This window comes from Manis pentadactyla, chromosome X, assembly GCF_030020395.1.
Source record: "Manis pentadactyla isolate mManPen7 chromosome X, mManPen7.hap1, whole genome shotgun sequence".
NCBI lineage: Eukaryota > Metazoa > Chordata > Mammalia > Pholidota > Manidae > Manis > Manis pentadactyla.
Genome location: NC_080038.1, coordinates 5,034,742 through 5,056,327, shown reverse-complemented (window position 1 = coordinate 5,056,327; position 21,586 = coordinate 5,034,742). Strand labels below are relative to the sequence as shown.

The 21,586-nt window shown below is 49.3% G+C and overlaps 1 protein-coding gene across 1 annotated transcript in view; it reads right to left on the bottom strand.

Annotated features, from left to right (window-relative positions):
* The window catches only part of TBL1X (transducin beta like 1 X-linked), a 215,009-nt gene extending 195,901 nt beyond the window's left edge, over positions 1-19,108 (bottom strand). Inside the window, 1 exon segment of the mRNA XM_057495786.1 lies at positions 18,791-19,108. The gene's annotated coding sequence lies outside the window, so the exon portion shown is untranslated.
* Between the last annotated feature and the right edge of the window lie 2,478 nt (positions 19,109-21,586).

Genomic DNA, 21,586 nt, shown 5'->3' with positions numbered 1-21,586 from the left:
TAGATGAAAGCGTGAAGGGGGCCAAATGGTGCAAGCTTCCGGCAATAAACAGGTACATCCCGGGCACGTCACGTACAGCGTGCTGACTGCAGTTAATAATCCTATGATCAATATTTAGGCATTGCTACGAATGTAGATCTGTAAAGTCCTCATCACAAGAAAAACAAGCTCTGTAACTATGTGTAGGGACAGCCTTCAGCAACACTGATCATTTCACAATGTATACATGTTTCAGATTATGTTGTACCCCTGAAACTAAAACAATCTTACAGGTCACTTATATTTCAATGAGTAAAAGACAAAAAGGAAAAAAAGAGCAGCTGAAGGATGGCGCTGGACCCCATGGACCCTGCCCCCTCCCTGAATCCCATGAGCCAGTACATGTTTTTCTACATGGGGACTCGCGAAGAACAAAAGTGTTGCTCTCACAAGCAGTGTACCACAGATACACCGACACACAACCATTTCAGTGAACATTATGCAACCGAAAAGAAGTTTCTCACAAAGTTATTTCCACAACTTGCTGGTAGCCCCAAGAAGTGATGCTTGGCTGATATGATCATAGCAAATTCTAGGTGGCAAACAGCATGCTCTAGAGTGAAGTTTTTTAAAAGAAAATCCCTGTTGCCTTGCTGGGCACAAAACACAGTTCAGAGGTGAGGATTGAAAACGTTTTAACTCACTGCTTCATACTTTGCTTGTCCTGCCAGTGAGCAATTCTGGATTTTCTTTTTCACACCTCAAACACTGCAATCACCAAAATAAAACAACAGGGGTGTAGGAGGAGGAATGAGGAGGCTGTCCACCCTCAATGACACAGCTGTCTTCTAAAGAAGTCAAAGCTTTCTTTCTGCCACAAAGAGCAAGTGAGCATCAATGCAGTCACCATCCGCCCCTAAAGACTGGAGATGGGATTTATAGGTAGGTATAAAAGGCGGGTGCACGGAGACTTGACAAATGACCTTAACCGCAGAGAGCAACTTGCATTGCAGTGAATACCATGAGCAACTGTCTGATAATTACCATATGCTCACTATAGTGCAGAACAGAAAGGAAATTTAAAGCATGGTCTTTGCTATGAGGAACCTGCAATCTTGCTGGTGGGGAAAATGAAAGTACGTGCATAATGGAAAGAGTTGGCAAAAGGCCACCTGGAGAAAAAAAAATTAAGCTCATAATGGAAATCTCCTAATAAAAAACAGATCTTTCAACACCAAATAAATGGTCCATTTACTAGGTGGAGCAGTAGTAAAGAATTAATAAAACTTAAAGAACTAATACAGCACAGAGCAAATGATGAAAAGTCACAGATATCATGGAGACGTAGCCACCACCCTCTGGAGTTTAAATTGCCTCTATACCACCTGTGAGATATTAAACACTCACCTCTCCTCAGTAGGTCTGCATGTCTTTGCAGGAAAAGGATCGGAGTCCCCTCCCCAGCTGGAACAGTTCTCCAAGACGTGGCTCTCAAATTTCAAAGTACGTAAGAATCACCTGGAAATTGCCTGACTGTGCAGGGCTCCTCGGCTTCCAGCAACTGGCCTCACATCAACGTGCCCCCGACACCCACTGCTGGGGACTTTCTTGTGGGGGGCAGTGCCGGGCACAGTAAGATATTCAGCAGCTCCCCCACCCTGGGTCTTTCCAAGACAGAACACAACTCCAGGCTGTGTTTACAGGTAAATCAAGACTGAGTGGGCAGCACCCTCAGGGAAAGGCAGGGATACAAACCAAATGGCTCCATGGCACCCTGACTTCTGAATTATTCAAGAGTCAAACAGCAAATATTAAATAATACATGAATCTTGCAAGCTTCCGAGGAACAAAGTGAGACAGAAAGAAAGGACATAAATCTCCCCTTGAAGACTGTCCATGTAGACAGGAGAATAAGGCCCCAGAGAGGCCCATGCCCTAACCCCTGGGACCTATGAGGTGACACCCCGTGTGGCAAGAGTGTGCAGATGTGACGCAGTAGGGTGCTGAGGAGGGGAGATACCCCAGCCTGTCTGCAGGGGCCCAGTGTCACTGCATGTGGGGAATCTTCCCAGGCTCTGGTCAGAGGGACATGGGACCAGGAGGCACGGTCAGAGATGCCACACTGCAGAGCCTTCCAGATGGGGAAGGGGCCACAAGCCAAGGACTTGCAGGCAGCCTCTGGAAGCTGGAAAAGGCAAGGAAATGGATTCTCCCCAAGGGCCTGAGGTCAGAATGCAGCTCTGGCTGACATCTTGATTTTAGCACAATGAGACCCATTTCAGACCTCTGACCTCTAAAACTGTAATAAGACAATAATGTATGTCATTCAAGCCAGTGAGTCTGCGGTCATTTGTCACTGCAGCATTAGACAGAAAGCTAATATAGTCAGTTAAAAGGAGACCTAGCAGGAAAATGCACATGACCTTACATTAAGCCCGCTGCTGCGGGAACAGAAACCCAAAGAGTTGTGGCCCATGGATGGGCTGAGACAGTCAGCCTCATATTCTCTACCCCAGAATGGCAATTATACTCCTACACTGACAAAGGGCTTGACAACTGAGAAATGCAAACAGCTCTATGATTCTGTTATGGTGCGTGTAAGGGTTTCAGGTCAGCTGCAGAAAGAAGCCAAGTCTAGCTGGTTGGAATCTCAGCTCAGTGCTGGAAGGAGCTTCACAAAACCTCCTTGGGAAATTCAAGCTTCCCAGGTCTTATCCGGAAAAAGGGTCACCTAAAACCCCACCCAGAAAGGCAGCACATCAAAAGGGGCCAGCAGGTGCAGCTTTAATTGACCAAAGTGGTTTCCTATGTTGATGTTTAGGCAAAAGAGAAGGAAGGAGACGAGAGTTGACGCCAGACAGGACGTGAGAGAGGAACAGCCCGCAGGGGCTGGTTTACCCATCCTGCAACATTTCTGTACCTTGCTCTCCACCCCTTATTCCAGCCCTCCGGGCCTCCCCAGAGTCTCCACGCAACGTCTACCAAGAGGATCAACACATGCTAAAACTGGACAAAACTCAACAATATTCCATGGAAGAGGCCAGAGGCAAAAGACCACATACTGCATGATTCCGCTCACAGGAAACATCAGAACAGGTACATCCACAGAAAAAGATGGTACTTGTGTGGTTGTCAGGCCCAGGGCACATTAGTACCATGGGAGGGTTGGCTTAACCGGTTCAGGGTTTCTCTGGGGGATGATGAAAATGTTCTAGAATAAGATGGTGGTGATGATTTCACAATTCTGAAAATACACCAGAAACTACCGAATTATATACTTTATACAGGTGAGTGGCATGGGATGCGGATAGTATCTCAACAAAACTGTCATATTAAAAAGCAGAAGAAGGAAAAACTAAGATATTAGCCAATGATTACAAGTCACTGCAAATTTTTAAAAATGTAACTATTCCAAGGAGATGAGTCTAGTTGAAAAACCTGGATTCCTGCCCAACACCCACTCCACAGGGCCTCCTGAGTAGACTCGGCAATGAAATGAGTGAGCGGACAACCGCGACAAAAGATGAGGCGGGACCCCAGGCAGCACGTGGCGCAGACTCAGGAGCCGGGTGGGAAGACCTGGGCTCCTGATCAAATTTGGGAAGATACTTTTGCAAAAAGGATAGTTTGCAATCATTTAAAACTGCTTTCTAAAATAAAAGGCATATCTTCCCCCCACACCACCAAGAAAATTCATCATAACAAACACTTGGCTATGGTAGTAAACAGCTACTGATAATGTCTTCTGCTCCACATTAGTTGACTCAGAGTAGACACCTGAAAAGCAAACTAAAACAAAACACGGATGGAAAATAAAATACGATTGTTACGAGAGGAGCTGTTGTAGGTGGGAGGGGTGGGATGTGCAGAGGATAGCCTTTCTTTCCCTTGAGCAGCTATGCTTCGCCCTGAAATGCCAGGGGACATCAGTGCCTGGAGCCCCTAGCACAGGCTGGGTCCAAGCCAGCCCCACATGCTGGGTGTCCTGAGCGCACCGCTCAGCCACTGCCCCCAGAAGGTGAGAAAGCACACGTTAGGTCCAGAACAATCCGATGAGGGCAGGTTCCTGGGTGGGGGTATCATGGGGTTTTGGTGACATCAGCACCCTGACCCACCTCCCATGAGTTATTCTTGGTATCAGCCCTGTAAGCCAAACCCAGAAACACAAAGGAAAAGACTAACATGAAACCGTACAAAAATGGGAAGCTTGGTGATTAAAAGTCAAGGGACATCACAACACAACGAACAATCTAGAGAAATACTCGGAACAAACAAGAAAGGAGCAGCAATCATAATTTATAAAGACTTCCTCTAAGGAGTGACCCCCCAAGTGTGTGTGGTCCTTCAGTCAGGAGCGTCAGCATCAGCGAGAAACTCGCTGGAAATGCAAAATCTTGGGCTCCACCCTTGATTTACCAAATCAAAACTCCTGGGAAGGGACCTGGGGATGTGTCCTTTCACAAGCTCTCAGAGGGGGTCGCGGTGGGGGTGGGGGTGGGGTTCTGGCCCTTGGAAGTCTGAGAACCACTGATACAGCCACAAAAATATTTATAGCATCATTATTCATCCTAGTACAAAACAGTCAAAAAATGGAAACACCCCAAATGTCCAACCACTGGCGAATGCATAAACAAACTGTGGTGCACCTGTATCCGACGGAATCCAACCCAGCTATAAAAAGGAATGAATTCATCACACAGACCACAGCACAAAGCCCCAAATCATGGTGCTGCGTGAACAAGGCCAAGCACAATAATGAGGACAGACTGTGTGATTTCGATGATATAAAATATCAGAAAATGCAAACTAAGCCATCGAGTAACAGAAACCAAAACTTACCGAGAGGCAGGGGTGGAAAGAGGCAGAGAGAGATTTCAGAAAGGCACAAGGGGATCTGAATGTGATGGAAATGTTTACGGTGATATATATGTGTCTGTAAAGGCAACACCACAACGAAGTGAACAGGAGAAAACTGATTAACCTGCACACTTTATATGCGCCCAGTTTACCGCACTTCAATTCTGCCTTAATAAAGTCATGGAAAGAGACCGAGCAGGTGGAGCGAACAAGTACAATAAGATTCCGTGTAGATAAAAACACAAGACTGCACACTTGTACGGGGACAGGTGAACAGGCTAGGCACAGATCCAACCTGTCACTCCGGCCTGTCCATACTGGTTATTCTTGAGGGACGGGGGAGCAAGCAGCTGAGCTCCCAGGGCCAGAATGCAGGGGAAGCAGGGTGTTCTCACGTGTACATATGTTACCTGGGAAGTAAGCAGAGCTTAGAACAGGCAAAAGAAACAACTGAATCCAGTTATCTGTTCAAAGGAGAGATTCTGCATTTTGGAAGAGAGGCAGGGAGGAACCCAAGGTAGAAAAAGAAACTCAGCCCCAGAGGGAGGGCAGCTCTGGCAGGGAGATGGGAGATGGAGAAGGCGGAGGCCGGGGGCCCGAGCTTCTCAGGGGACTCAAAGGCAGATGGGTCCACAGAAACGAAATGCAGCCGGCAAAGAGGAGGGGGTGCAGCCAGGGTGCTGATGGAGGCCTGGCCAGGACTGCACACAGGGAGCAACCAAACATGCCACAGAAGCCGAGACGCCCCTAGGCAGAGGCCCCCTAGGCACACAAGCAGTGTTAGGCCCCAGGAAGCCACGCCCTCCGCCAGCCTAGAAACACTACCCATGACAAGGTGACCTGCTGGAAGCAGCCCCTTCCATTTACAGTCCCATTTTCAGAGTCTTCATGCAGGGCCAGGATCCTGCCCCCTTCTTCCTGTTCCCCTTAGGGGAACAGACAGGAATGAAACGTGTGTCCAGATCAAAGCCAACCGGCGGCCCTAGATTTCTCTAATTGTCATGCCATTGTTTATTTATAAACGAATACCTCTAAAGGGGTTGAAGTACCTTTTTCCCCACTGAAGTTAGCTCTCAGAATCTTGTTTATCCTTTGCTTTAGAGAAATCCTTACTTCCCTGCAATGTATGAAGGCTGAGTGATGCCTGCCCTTCTCTAAGCCCAGTGGAATTTTCAGTCCTTCAACTTCAGGAAGTCTAGAGGGAAGATCTAGGTATCTCATGTAGAACGCCCTAAATGCAAAGCTACGGAGGCAGGGTTTCTTCACCTCCATCTGCATCCTGACCCCCTGGGCTGGACCAGAGAACCGGCTGTTGGCATATGGGAGGCAGGGCTGCAGGCACCCTCTGCACGGCGGGGCGTTTGGAGACATCCCTGGCTTCCACTCACTAGATGCCAGTGGCACTCAATGCCCTTGTGTAACAACCAGAAATGTCTCCAGACACTTCTAGTGTCCCTGGAAGAAACACTGCCCTGGGGTAGGGGTGGGGAACACGGAGCTAAGGTATAATATCCCACGGCAAGATCAACTTTCCCTCCCAGCATAACATTTAGTGCCATGAAAGAAACAAGTAGTGTTTCAAGATGAATGGCAGGTGGAAGCACAATGGAGTGGCTGCCCTGCGGTAGTGTCCTGGGGTCCCTGGGTCTGAGCCCCATTACTGTATAAGTAACTCCCTTCCCATGCCCATCACCTGTCCAACTGGCCTGTTATGCATGATTTTCCACTCTTAACACGACCCTACCCCATGAGCTCCTCCAGATCCTGAGCTAATTGCTTCCCACACATTTCCACATTGAGAGCTGCAAGAATTCCATCACTATCCTGATTTTACAGGGAAGGAAACTGAGGCAAGATGCTTATTCTCCTCCCCAGTCCCCCCTTGTCCCTCACCTGGGGAGTGGGTAGGGAAGGTTCACTCAACTGACTCTCACCATCCAGCATCTCAGCCAAGCAGAGGCACTTGTTCTGAGAAAAGGGAAATGTAACACAGGAAGATCGGCTGCCTGTGCTGGGAGATAGGGGCAGGGATTCATGGCAAATGGACTCAAATTACCTTACTCAGAAAGGAAAATGTTACAAAACCAGATTATGATGATGGCTGTACAACTTGGTAAATTTACTAAAAATCACTGCATTTGTAGGCACAGGTGATATTTACGCTAAGTAATTTATACCTCAGTAAAGTTGTTTTGGGAAATCAACTGGATTTTAAGTCAAGTTTAGAGTTCTGTTTCAATTAAACATCGCAAGCAGACATCTAACAGTAATCCCAAGGGAAAGCAAAATACATTGCTTGTAGAAGGAATGACAGCTCAACCTGACTCTATAGTGTGTCCAACTCAATCCTATGAGCTACAGAATCCCAAATACTACCAACTGCCCAACCCGGTGGTAGGGACAGAGAGAAATTCCACTCCCATGACCATCTGGGCCATCAGAAACCCATATTGAAAAATGCATTTGTTGTCCAAATATAGAACATTCAATGGAAACCAAACAGCACAGGAAATTAAAGAAGGCTGAACATTTACTTTAGATAGTCAATCTGCCCTTAAAGCAAACATCAGGCAGAAAAAATGGGACCCCTCGCTTATTTCTCTATTGTGCCAGGCATACAATATACAGAGCCCCGAGAAAACTTAAATTCACAAAGGACAGCTTATTCTGTGTGCCATTTTACATTCAAACATGAACTGGGAAACAATGAAAACATCGTCTGGTTTCAACTAACTTTGCTGAAAACACATCCAGGATGACCAAAATAATCACAAAACATAGCTAGAAACTATTGGGTAGACATGAATTGTACTGATGGAAATAAAAATGAGATATTTCCACAGAGGGAGCTAGCTCATCTTTTTCTATATTTAGTTTGAGTATACTAATGTAATTAACCAGGGTTATATAATTTGGCTAACTTCACATTCCCAATTATAAAGCTTCACATACAATTATGCAAAATACAACTGATTTTTTATTTCTGCAGAAAAATGAAGATAGCTCATTTTAATAACCCAATCTTCCTCAGGAGAAGTTAACTACCTTGCCTGATAGAAATTATGTAAACGGTGCTTCAACAACGCTATCGACTAATTTGTGTTTCTATTCTGTCTAGAAGGTTAGTGTGCTCATAGATGTAATGTCCCGGCGGCTTTTCTCACTTGCTCTTCCCATTCCCCTTCCCCTACACTCTTCCCACTTCCTGCACTTCTGCCTAAAATTCCCGGAAATTATACACAGATATCTGCACTTCATGAGTATGGAAGGTTTGCATTTAGGAAATGGAATCTACCACGGTGCGGGCTTCTAAGAACAGTCTCAGCTTAGGGCCATTCTCTGAGATAGACCTCTGAAATACTATACAGGCTACTGTGGCTGGCAAATAATCAATGAATACCTGTGTGCTGTCACTCAGCAACAAAGACAGATGAGCACCGAGGTGCTGAAGAGGTTATGCAGAGCTGAAGGGATTCGTGGGTGTCTGGTTGCCCTGCTTGCAGTAGTAAGTGAAGTGCTGGATGCCACTCAAGGAGTTAGCTAACTTTGTGTGACTTCTCTTCCTCCTTAGAGGGGGCAGGGGGCAGGGGCAGATAAAGTCCATTCCCCAAGACACTCATTATGCCGAACTCTGCTGTAGGGGCTCACACTTCTTTATCTCTGGACAGTAGAGACAGGTGCACAGTATGAAGGTAAACAACTCTCCTTCCCATTTCTCCTTCCCTCTTGACAGTAGGTGCCTTCTGAATATTGCCAGAAAGAGCAGCCGTCATTTTTATTTCTAAAAGGAAGGTAATTACTGCAGTTCACCAAAGGAAAAACCAAATGTTGGCTCAGATCCTGCCCAGCGTTAGTGCCATGTGGCATGAGGTGCCCTGTTGGTATGCAGAAGTGAACGAGAATGGTTACCTGTAGGTTTTTGAATGCACTCCGCTAGTCTCCGCAGCGGCAGATTCAATCAATATTCGCAAAGGGAAAAACTGACGGAAACACCAAAAATTACACACAAAAACAGATGCTAAGTATGAATCATTTCAGGTTAAACAAACACACAAAAGGATGGTCTACACTACTTGTACTTGACATTTGGAGTCCCATGGAAACCAAACCTTCAGCCAATGAATTCCGACAAAAGGCCTTAAGTCTGGAGGTGAGTCCTTTTTCTTCCCTCCACAGTCCACAATTATGTGATCTGAATTGTGAACACAATATTTGTATTTATTTACTCTGAGTTACACCAGTAATATAACATCATCTAAAACGACAATTTGCTTTTCAAAAAAAAAAAAAAAACCTCTCATGTGAAATGCAAAAAAATAATTATTTAATAACAACCATGATAGATGAAATATGTCTCTGGAAAAAAAAAAGAAAGTCAGACTGAGGCACCCAAGGACTTTTACCACAACCCAGTTCCTGCTCTACCTCAGGTCGCTCTTTTAACATTGGAACCTCTTCTTCAACATAAAGCTGGATCTCAGGAGCCCCGAGGGCATCCATCACTGAAAGCAGCTGAATTATAAACAGAATGAAATGGTGGTGAACACACTGCGGAGTCATGAAATGCTTATTAAAAAGCACAGCATTGCTCCAAAGGTTCAACCTGTGCCTGCAACCGAGATGCTGTCATTCGGCTCTAAAACACAAACAGTGCCTCAGCTTCTTCGACACGCGAAATCCAGGAGACCCAAATGGGCACAGGACCCCCACACTGCATGCGCCTTCTTCCCTAATTCACACCATTAACAGCTAGACCGCTGGCGCCACGTCCAATCTTCAAGCTGGTAGACCTCACACTCACTCAGCACTGGTGTGCACACACACCTTGACAGCTGAAGCCAGAGGGGAAGGGGAGCAAAGTCACTGCATCCCCCACTTGCATTTGGAAACTTCAGTATTGCCCCCTCCCTGCCTCTGGGGCCCTGATCTGTGATCACTAAATGTTTTTCCATGGCATACGCCAATCAGTGAAAGAGTTTTCAGCGTGTGCCCCCAAATTATCAAATTTTTTACCCAGATACAACCCCGAACTAACATTACATGCATTTTTCATAGACCACAAAAACAGATCTTTACAAGTGTTAGATAAAAGGTAAGCAGACATTTTAATAGTTTCTTCCTGCACGCCAATAAATCTCGCTGTGCATCTGCCAGGACACAAAATTGATGTGGGACCCCACTCTGGGAATTAAAAACCAAGACAAGGCCTTTCAGGTCTCACCCCCTCCCCGCCCGCCCACCAAAATACCGACACTACTGGTTTAAAGGAAATGTCCTGGGAGGCTTGCGAAATTGATCAGAGAGGACCTCGAAATTGATAAGGCAACTCTGATGTCCACAAGCCTCTCCCCTTATTATCACCTCATCCACAATCATTTCTGTCATGTTCCAGACACGTGAGATCATTCTTAGTTCCATCAACTCCTGCACAGTGAGGTACCTCCAACGTTGTATCTTCTGGTGAGGCCTCTTAAAGTCTGATGCTACAGATCCCTGGAAATTGTGGAAATTGGCATGGAATCACCCATGCGTCTTACAAATACAAACCCAATGTGGTATTTTTTTCATAATCAAATTAGGTGTTACACCAACGTGTATCTCCCAGACGACCTGCGGCTGTCAGGAACTGGCAATCGCCACCTACAAGTTGATCAGTGTAAACACTTGAGTCTTTACCAACACAGAGATGGCATTAAACTTGTGTGGGATTAAAATGCCTCATAAGATTCTGCTGGGTAAAGAACCTAAGACAGGGACCCAAGTTTAATTCAGTCCCCAAATGAAGCAAACGGTATGGACATCAACTCTCTGCTCAGCAGCTTTTATCAAATACAACCCAGAACGGTGCCACCACCTGTGCCTGTGTAGATGCTGGGAATTATGTCTGCATACTGGTATAACACAATAGCATCACACAGACTTCCACTCCACTTTCTCATCCTCAAATGGATGTCAAGACAACGAGCACAATCGGAGGAGCACAGCCTGTCCTGGTTAAGACTATGAATTCCCCACAACGCACTAGAAACAGAAGTCGCTGCTCAGTTGCACCGAGTTTTTCTCCAGTTTTAACGATGACTTACATGGTCTTGCTATTTTAAAGCATTTGTTACCACTGACTTAAGAAATAAAATGGCTTCACGCGCAGTAAGCTTCCTTCTGTCCAAATTCCATTGACAGGGACGTTCAAACACATAGAGAAGTTTGCAGAACTGAACACCAGATGTTCACACGCTAAGGCCTCATGATGATGAGTAAGCTCTCCAAGAAGGGGACTGTGTCTTTGTAACGTTGCTCCGAGAGGATGATGCTGGGTAACCAGTTCTCAAGGGGCTGAGGAAAGTTTTCAATTTTTTGGAGACTGGGTGATCAGCCCGGGTAGGGGTCCTCACCTCCACTTGCGTCTGTATTCTTGCTGAGGATTGGTGGCCAGGGTCCCCAAAGAAAGTGCTCGGGGTGGCTATTTAGGGTCATATTCTAGGGCCCAGGTTCCAGGCTCCAAGTATCTCCCCCTGCACCCTGCCCCCTTTACGAGGAAGAGCAAAGAAAACGCTTGTGTTTTCTTTTTAGCATTCCAGCTACATCCACCACGATCAGAAAAAATGACAGGAATTCAACGCAGACACCCTTTCCAACAGTGAACACTGTGAATTCTGCCCTAAGCATTCTCAGTGCTTATTTCACAGGGTCCCTCGTGAGACTGGGAAACTACAACACTCATAAGAATCATGCAGAAGCCCCAGCAGCCCAACGTGTCTTCTCAGTCGCTGGGCTGCTGTTCATTTTCTTTTTTAAGTAAAATAAGCAACTTAGTTATCCATTTGAGTTAAATATTGCTTATTTTAACCATGGGTGAAAAAAAACAGCCAAAGCATGGGACATATATCACTGCCAGTTTACCTTTTAGTTAACATAAAACCACGACAATCCTTAACCACTCTTAGAGGAAAAAAAGCCTCCCCAACATTCAAGTGGCGTCCCTTTCCCTAATTAAAATCCTGCTCACAAGAGGTTGGGGGAGACTGAAGATCCTCTTATCCACGCTTTCACCCTACAGGTGAGAACACTTCATGCCAGCAGGCAAGCATCCAAGACGGGACACCAGTAGCTAAAGCCAAAACATGGGGTCCAGGATTCAGCTAGAAAACATGCCACCTCTTATCAGACAGAATTACATCCCAAAGTAAAATGCAGGTAAACAATTCCACAGAAGCACAGACACAGGAATTTGTTTTACTTCTGCAACAAAATAATGCAAATACAACTTGATATTTTTGGCCCTTTTTATATCCAGAGTATGACCCTCCCTGGGAAATCTGCAATGCCTCCACCTGTGCATCTTCTTTTAGAAACTAAAAACATGACTTTAACCTTCTGGTACCTCTCACATAGTAAACATCTTTCAGCAGTACTGCACAGAAAGGTTCAGGAAACATTCTCTCTGAGTGCATCAAAAAATGTTCCATTTCAACTAATTTGGCAGAAAGAATTAACTGGCATAAAAAAAAAGAACAAATCTCTAGCAGCCCCAAGAAGACACCTGATACTTTTTTTAAAAACTCTATGGCTTCTTACTTTAAAAAACTCTATGGCCTCTTACTTAAAAAAACTCTATGGCTTCTTACAAGTTGTAAGAAACGTAAGCTTTCCCTCCTTGCTTTGGATAATACCCACAGGGCAAACCCTGCTGTTTTGAAGAAACCACACAGCCCCAAGCGTGCAAATGTACAAAGCTCAGGGTTGTCAGAAACATCTGGAAGGCACTGGAAGACGCGAGGGGCTCACCATCCTGAGCTGAAATGGAATTACCAAGCACTGGAGGGCAGAGCTGATGGGCTGTGCCCCAGGTGAGGGTCTGGGCAGGGGCTACTCTGGAGCAGCCACAGCGGAACTGCACCACGGACACATCTGGGGGGACAGAAATGTTCTGAATCCCGATTATGAGCTGGCTACACAAATCTACACCTGTGCTGAAATTCACAAAACTGTAGTGGGAAAGAGAAGAGAGTCAACTGTATCACATGGTAATCTATAAAGTTATGTATATACACATCGGACTTCAGAGGGAAAAAACGTTAACAAAAGGAAGCAAGCCCCAAAACTACTAAAGACACATTTCCACACCACTCCCACCCTCGGAAGCAGAGGAAGATCTAAGCTCGGACCCGAAGCGTGCCCAGGATGCTACCTCCTCTAATACGCCGAGCCTGGGAAATTCACTGTTTCATTTCCTCTCTGCCTCCATGAGGAAACCAAGAAGAGAAATGGGAGCTGCTTTGCTCAAAGATGCAACAAGCGCGTGGTGCATGGGCTGCAAACCCAGGTCCCTCAGAGCCGGTCATCCGCCCCTGCCCACCAGGAGGCCCAGTGGCCATCGCCCAGGCTGCACCAGGAGTTCCTCCGGGTTCACTGCGCCAGGAACCGGGCACACAGCAGGATCAGACCCTGGGCACCAATGGTGCCCTTGTGCCGCTGAAGAGGCCATTGCCAAGACCGTGCAGGTTCATACCCGCTGCATGCACAGCCGCTAACTGGGCTGCTGGCAGGAAGGCGCGGAGCCCCAGGCCAGCCCGAGCTCTGCAGACGCCCACATGCCCCTCCGCAGTCCTGCAACCTAGTGGGTAACCGCAAGTTCCAGGAAAACTGCCATTCCACAGGGAAGGGCGTCCACAGGAACATGAGGACGGGTGCTGCATGGCCCTGAGAAATGCCGAAAGCACCAAGCAGCAGGCCAGAAGGAAGGAAGCCCTGGTCCATCGGCGACTATATCCACAGCCCCAAGAGGAAGAGGTGGAAAAAAGGCACTGAAGGGGGTTGTTCAACTCCTGGGCTCTGAACACCCTGCGCTGCGGCAGAGCTCAGGTGACAGCAGCCCCTCCCCAGCGCCCCAGCCTCGCCGCCATTCCTTCTTCAAGGTTGGGCAGCCCCCACCTCCTCCTTCCCTCCCTTCTCCTGTGAGTGCCTGAAACTCCTACTGTCTCAGTCGGCGCTATGCTAATTCTCGCCCTAATGCATCCCCAAAGAGCGGGACTGTGCCTTGAGAACACAGAATTGCACGTGTACTTTTGTCTTGGCATCCACCTGCGCCATGGACCTTGCTCCAGACAAGGCAGAGGGAGCCTAGTCTGAGAACAGGAGTTTTAAAACCAAAAGGACTGTAGACTTGACAGCATGATTCAGGATTGGTTTCTCTACCTTGACATTGACATCATCAGCATTTGGGTCCAAATCATTCTCTGTGCTGGAAACTTCTGTGCATTTTAGCAGGGGCCACAGATGCCCCTCAACCCCAGGAGCACCACCATCCCCCTCCACAAGGTTGTGACAATCAAAAGTATCTCTAGACGTTGCCAAATGCTAGTTGACGGTATTGGGCAAAACTGCCCCAATCGAGAACCACTAGTTGACTGCAGGATTCTAGAGTTCAAAGCGGAAGATAAAATTCATAAGCACCCACCCCCTCTACCTTCATCTCTTTAAGACTTCTCTTGTGGACTCCCTCAAGCTGCAGCCCCATGTCTGCCAGGAGCAAACGCAGACAACAAAACAGCACCCCACTTCCTTTCTAAGGGGAAAACATCCTCTCCTCTGTTTTAAGTTTGTCGCCATTCAATTTTTTAACGGCATCCAGTTCACACTGTAATCTTTCCAATAAAATTTGACAGCGGTGAGGACGTACAGAACAGCCTAGGAGGCGGCCTGCCTGATGAACACACCCAATCTCCAATCAAGTAGGCAGCTGGGGAACCAAATTCTTACGCATAGCATTTTTCCCTTGTGGTTTTAAACTCCGGTTCTCAGATGAGGCTCCCTCTGCCCTCTGTGAACATGTTGACTTTGTCAGTCCCTTCCCAGAGCCAGCTTTTATTTTGGTTGTATTGGGTCCCTTTCTGCCAATCTGGCCAGCACAGGCCATTTGCTGGGGCCCCACGGAAACGACGGAGAGGAGGGAAGGGAAGGCCAGGAAGTCAAGACCCCAGGGACAAAGTCACACCCCATCTCTGCTCAAGAGGCCAGTTACTTCCTTCAGACTAAAAATAATGATTAAAAAAAAAAATTTATCTTTCCAACTCAAAAAAAATTGTTTACAAAATGACTTTAGTCTTGCTTCCTGATTGAAACTATTTTTTAAATGGTGGTACAAGACTAACAATTTATTGGATGTAGGGTATTACCTTTTTTTTTTTTTTAAGGTGAAAAACAGGGGCAGTGGAAGGTACTGGGAAACCACAGCTGAGTCAGGGTCACCTCCCTCGGCAGGGCAACTACCTGTGTCGTCCGGCTGGGGATTCCACCTGGCATGCCGTGTGTGCAGAGCCCCAGAATCCTGGCACCCCAGTGGAAAACTAGGAAAGGGAGCCACCCAGGTCTGAGCTGAGGAGGTCTCCTACCCAAGAGGTAACTGAGAATTGGCATTCCTGATGCTCTGGACCCACAGGAGTTGGCTTTTCTGGGCCCAGCCCCACTCTGCAAGTACCCCTCCAGCCTCTGGAAGTTAGGTAGTCTTGGACATCCTTTGGGTGACCGGTTGCACCAAAGTCCTGGGAGGAAGGAAAAATGAGGCCAAATGGTAGAAGGGTATCTGGGAATCCACGTCTCTGACAGACATGAAATTTGGGTTTTCCCTCCAACCAAATTTACAAACAAGATTTCTAACCCACTGCTATAAAAAATACAAAGAACTCTGCAAAAGACACATCAACAAAGTAACGTTTAAAAATAACATCCTGACTCAGGGACCTGGTATACAGCAATCAGCCAGCACTTAGCCACTTGAGAAAAAATTCTCTATTTTGAATGCTGGAAGGATTCCTCACCAGCCTTTAATATGGAAGAATTTGACCTCAAGAAATAGTAACCCTAGTTCTTAGGACTTAAACTTCAGGGTGGGGGTGGGAGGCTGGAGGTAGGAGTTTACCACACAGCAGGTACAGCCTCTCAGTCGCCCACATGGGGCCCCGCGGATGCTGACAGCTTGGGAGGGTCACCATAAGCCGCTTAAGCAGGCAACTTGGGGACCGGCCATACCGTTCTCCAGATGGAGAAACTAACGCACACTGCCACTCAATACCTTGCCCCAAGGTTCAGCACTCCTTGAGAGATTCCGGCTTGGAGTTCTGGTTTTCCAAGTCAAAGCGGATCCAAAGCACCTCAACTGAAAACCATCGCTCTCAATTTTAGGCTAGAAATCAGTTCACTGAAATTACTTTCCTGGGTCAGGCGCGGGCTGAAATGGGTCTTTTTTCCAAAGGTATTCCTGTGAATTACTTCAAATTTTCATGGCCACTCCCCTCCCCCCACAAAAGGACACTCTCATTATTGTTTTGGTAATATTTCACTGCAGTAACTAAGAACAGCGTCCTCCGAAAGAACCTTCTGAGGTGTTGTGCTGTCCAGGATGGCGGACACTAGCCACATGCATCTACTGAGTATGTGAATTACAGCTAACGCAACTGAAAGAACAGAACTGCTCATTTTATTGAATTTTAATTAATTTAAATCTAAATAGACCCATGTGACTAATGGTTACCATATTGGACAACGGAGCTACAAAAGAAAACAATCCCTCTACTGTGGTCCATGTTTTGTGATTCTGTTGAGATACGCTTGTATATATATGTACATACATATACACACAGACTTCAATGTAGTTTCTTCTGAGAGAGAGGGAGCATGTCTGTGCACGTGTGTGTGTGTGTGTGATTTAAAGACCTTCTGTCTCCAAATGGGAAAATTTACACCAGGTACACAGGAAGGCAAATGACACCAAGCTTAAGACCCAGTCTTTGGGAGTCAAACAACCCCTTCCTCCCTATATATTAGCAAGTCAGTGTCCTCTTCAGTAAAGTGGAAATAGTAGTTGCTACACACAGGGCATTAAGTGCCTGCAAAATCCTCAGTGCATGACATTCGAGTAAGACAAAGACAATTATTCCATTTACCCAATAGCAACAACTAAAATTTACAGGTGGCTTTATAGTTTCCAAAAAACTCATACATTCTCTCTTTCCATCGCGGTATACCACCCAGTGAGGACCGTGACTTCAGTTCCCCTTTTTATTTTTACACATACAGAAAATGACACTCGGAAAAGTTGCAGGCCTTCAAGATCAGTGGTAGAGCATGAGAGGGTGGACCCTTTCACTAGGTCAGGCCAGGTGGGGACAAAGGCTGCTTTCCCAGCCAAGATGGAGTTGGCCTCAGGACTCTATCCTGGCGGCTGTACGGAGCCCACTGAAACCCTAACAAGCCATCCTGGCAGGTCCAGAGACCAGGACCTATGAGAAAGCAAGCTCCTGTAGGCAGCAGTGAGAGTCCAGAGCAGCCAGGACACGGGCGCACCATTCCTGCCCGGCCCATTAAAATGCCCCAACTTGCAGGACGGGTGAGTTTTGAGAGATTTAGGGATCCACGTGTGTTCTCCAGCAGGTTGATGATTCCTGAACTGACCAAGCCCTGGATGAAGGGACAGGTCAACCCCAAGGGACCTGGCAACACACGCCCTGTTGTGCACACCACTAAATACAGCTCCAAAAATCTCCATTGTGGTTCCACAGGTGCGTGCTTGCTTAAGGGCTGGAATCCCCTTAAGGGGCTATTTTAGTAAGTGGGTCAAGTGATGAACTTCCACTTTTACCACCTGTTATCCGGCTGCGTGGTTTTCTACTGTCTGCAGCACAGGGGACACTTTAACATCCTTTAAAATACAAGCGTCATCATAACTTCTTAATTGTTCCATACCCAACACTCACCCAACCAATCGCGTGTTCTCCAGGAACAACTACGTGTGAACTTTTGATAAAATCGTCAAGAGCCATTAACTACACTGAAGCCACTGCTTAACACCTTAGCAGGGCGCTCCTCTCCCCCTCCCGGCTCTAGTCCTGCTCCTCCCCTTCCAGGTGAAACTCGGGACTCGGGCAGCGCGTCAGAAGAGAGTAACAACCCGTCAGGTCAGGCTACAGGTGACAATGCAAAGCAGAAGCAGGTGGGATGCAATAGACGGTGGGTTTGGTTCCTTTTCGGGTTCTGCTCCACATCACCACCAACTAGGGGGAATAAAAAAAAAAAAGCAACTACGTCTCTAACTTTGTGTAATTTCCAGTGCAGTTGGCTGCAGAAGTGAGGCCCTGCAACCAGGGCCTGGCCGAGGCCTGACCGCGCACGGGCGACGCCTACGGCAACCCCAAATTGTCACATGCCCGGCGACCAGCGACACCCAAAGGCGCACCCCCACCCCGTTCCGTGCACCGCTTCTCCGGGGGTAAGGCCCCGGGGTGCAGGACCGGGATCGGGGCCTGGGGGCGCCCCTCCCGCGAGCCCGGGAGCAACAGGTCTGCACCGCCCCCAGGCCGCTCTCTGAAGACCCCGCCTGCCCAGGAGCGCTCCCCACCCCCACCGATGTCGCCCCAGCCCGGGCCCATGCTTGGGCCAGGGGCTCCTGACTTCCTTGGCAGTTTCTGCGCCTCGGAAACTGAGCGGCCGCCCGGCCCGCCACTCGCTCCCAGCGCGCCGCCGCGCCTGCACCCGGTCCGGGGTGGGCCGTCCGGCGCCAGGGATGAATGGGCTCCCCTCCCCCACGGAGATCCCGCGGCCGCGCAAGTCCGCCCCGCCAGCCCCGGAACCGGCAGACAAAGGGGCCCGGGGGACGCGGCCGGCGCTTCCCCAAACTTGCCGGCCGCCTCCCCCTCCCCAAACAAAGGCGCACCCCGGCCTCCGCCCGCCCCCCGGCGCGCCGGCACTTTGGGGAGCGGCCACCTCGGGTATTGTTCAGCCTGCAGGGAGCGCGCCGCACCCCAGCCCGTGCCCGGGGAACAGCTCGGGGCCGGCCCCTCCAGAGCCCCGGCGGCGGGCGGAGCGCGCGGGCTCCCAGAGCCTCCCGCCAGCCCCGCGGGGGAGGGAGTGGCGCCCCCGCCGGAGAAGTTTGCGCCCCCGCCCCGCGCCCGACACTCACCTCTCCGCGAGCAGCGCAACTTGTGGCGGCGGCGCCGCGCTGCGCCCTCCCTACCGCGGCCGTCGCCGAGCAGGGCCGCGCCGCGGCCGAGCAGGGCCCGGCGCCCGGACCAGCCGCGCGCCGCCCCCGAGTCCCAGAGGCGCGGGCGCTGGAAAGTTTCGGGAGCCGAATGGCGGCCGAGGGCGCTGGCGGCTCCTCGCTCTCGAGCGCGGAGTGGGGGAGCCGGGGCGGGAGAGGCGGCGGCGGCGGGAGAGGGCGGGACGGCGGGAGGAACCGGCACGGGCAGTGACCTCCTGGTGGAGCGGCCGCCAGCGCACCGACCCCGGCCTGGAAGACTGCCAGGGACACCGCCCCCGCCGGCCCCTCCCCCGGGCCGGGGCCACGGCCCCGCCCTCCCCTCCCCCACCCGGCCCCGCCCTCCCCTCCCCCACCGGCCCGACCGGCCCCTCCCCCGCGGAGGCTAGGGACGCCGGGCCTGCCCCTCCCCCGCTGTGCCGGGGGTGAGAGTCCGCGCCCCGTCCAGCCCCTCCCCCGTGGCCTCCCGGGAGGACTGCGTCCCCGTCCAGCCCCTCCCCCACGGGGGCACCCGCGACCCTGCACGGTCCCCCACCCCCAGCTTCCCCGCTACGCTCAAGGTGGGTGAGGGGAGCCCGGGCCTCTCCCTACTTGCTCCGTACCCTGTTCCTTCCCTGGGGCCTCCCTGCGTGATGAAGGGAACGCGGACCTACCCCCACGCAGTCCCAGTCCCAAACGCAGAGAGGGGACTGGAAACCCCTGCCCCCGCTGCCAGGAGGGGACAGGAACCCGGGCCACCACCCCCGCGGCTTGCAGGGGGGAGGGGAGCCCAGGCCACAGCCAGCATGTTACCCTCCCCCACCTCCAGCCGCCCAGCTGCCCTAACAGCCCGTAGCAACCTGCTCGAGCGTGCATCTCCTTCAAAATCGGCAGCTTAGGGGACACCCCAGTGGTCTCTTCTCCCTCCCCCAAAACTGAGGACTCAGGTGGAGCATCGACCATTGCAAAACATCTCCCGGGAAGAACCAGAAATGCTAGGGGAGAAATTCAGATCCACAGGGGATGGAGCTCAGGAGATTGAGGACACCCGGACCCTCGGGCCTCCTCACCCCTCACCTCCACGCCAACTCCACCACCCCAACCACACCAGCAGGCTTCAGACCCCGGGCATTTGCAAAGTGTTTTCTTTTACAGTTAACTTACTTGGCCCTGATGCACCCCAGTCCCCAGCACTCCTTCCTTCCACCTGGGTGAAACTGCCCACCACTCTCGGCCTCAATTCAGCAGAACAGATTGCCACGCCCACCCCTCAGCACCACTGCTGTCTGCTGGGATGAGTATCTTAAAATAAGTTTGCCCCTCCCGTTTGTGTATAAAGGGTCCTAACAGCCCAGTACAGTCAGCACTTTAAACTGTAACCTCACTTGCTCCCTTCTGGGACACTGGACCGTTTGTTGTTCTGGTTGTTGGGAAGAAGGGGCCGGAGGTAAGTTTTTAAGGTGCTGGTCCTCCAGCGAAAAGGCGGACCTAAAAAAAAAAAAAGGGGCCAGAGGTAAGTTTTTAAGGTGCTGGTCCTCCAGCAAAAAGGCGGACCTAAAAAAAAAAAACCTTGACAAATATTGCTGTAAAACGTCCATGTTGTAAAACGACTGTTTCTACACCAATATTAGAGCACATCAATAAAAAATACACACACAGTCTCCCTAATTGTGAATCAGCAGAATAGATTTTGTCTAGGTGCCATTCAAGGCCCACCCAAAAGGACGTGTGGGGCCTCCCCTTGAGCCTGCCCTTCGTTGCTCCAGGGCTCCCCGGGCTTGTGCGGACTGATACTAAGGTATTAAATGCAATCGAAAAACCAGGCGTGCAACAGAAATCCCGAGCGAGCTCATGATGCAACCCTGCCCCGGTTACACGTGCTTCCCTTCCCCCATCGACCGCTGGTGGGAGCGCTGCGGTTTTTTCGCCTGTAGGGTCACATTGTGGTTGATTGATTCTCCTTTCCCCTTGCTCAGTCATTCAGATTTGGAAAGTAAATAACAAGTTGACAACATTACAGCTCTAGGCTTTACCGGGACGCGGCCTTCGACTACCGCACACTCTAGAGTAGCTGCGCAGCAAAACTGCCCTTCTGGCTTTCCTACCTTGCTTATGCTTAGCTGCTTAGAAATTCCAAACTGAACTTGGTGAAAGGCCTCTTTGTTCTGATTATTTGGCAGATGCCAATCATTTGAAGTAGGGGAGAGCGGTAGAAATCCTCACTCCAAACTATGACCCAGTGTGACCAGTTTTTACAGCTGGTCTTAGGTAACTAACAATGCAATTGAGCTCAGAATCCACCTTGCCTCTTTGATAATGTTCCAGTAATCTCCACAGGTCAGCTTGCCAAGTCAGGAAGCTAGTGCTTTTATCGTACTCTCATAGGACCCCCAAGGGACTTTTTAAGATCTGGGACAGGAAAAGAGACCCCTACACTTATCATAGTACCACTGAAATTCCTTTCTGAAATGTTAGGTGGGTGGTAGGTAGGTGGTAAATCAAACTGTATAATTTCATCTGTTTTGCAGAGCTTTCAAATGTGGAGAAACACAAAGGACTTAATAAAATTGAGCAGGAAAGGATCTAGTGCGTTCTAATAAAGGTTAATATGGACAGGGTGATCAGCAATGATTTCCACAGGTACCCACTGCACAAGATCTATATTCCAAACATTTTTTGGTGGCTGACTGGAGGGAACTGGAATGCAAGAATCTGCTTGTAACAAATGCTATCAGTATTCCC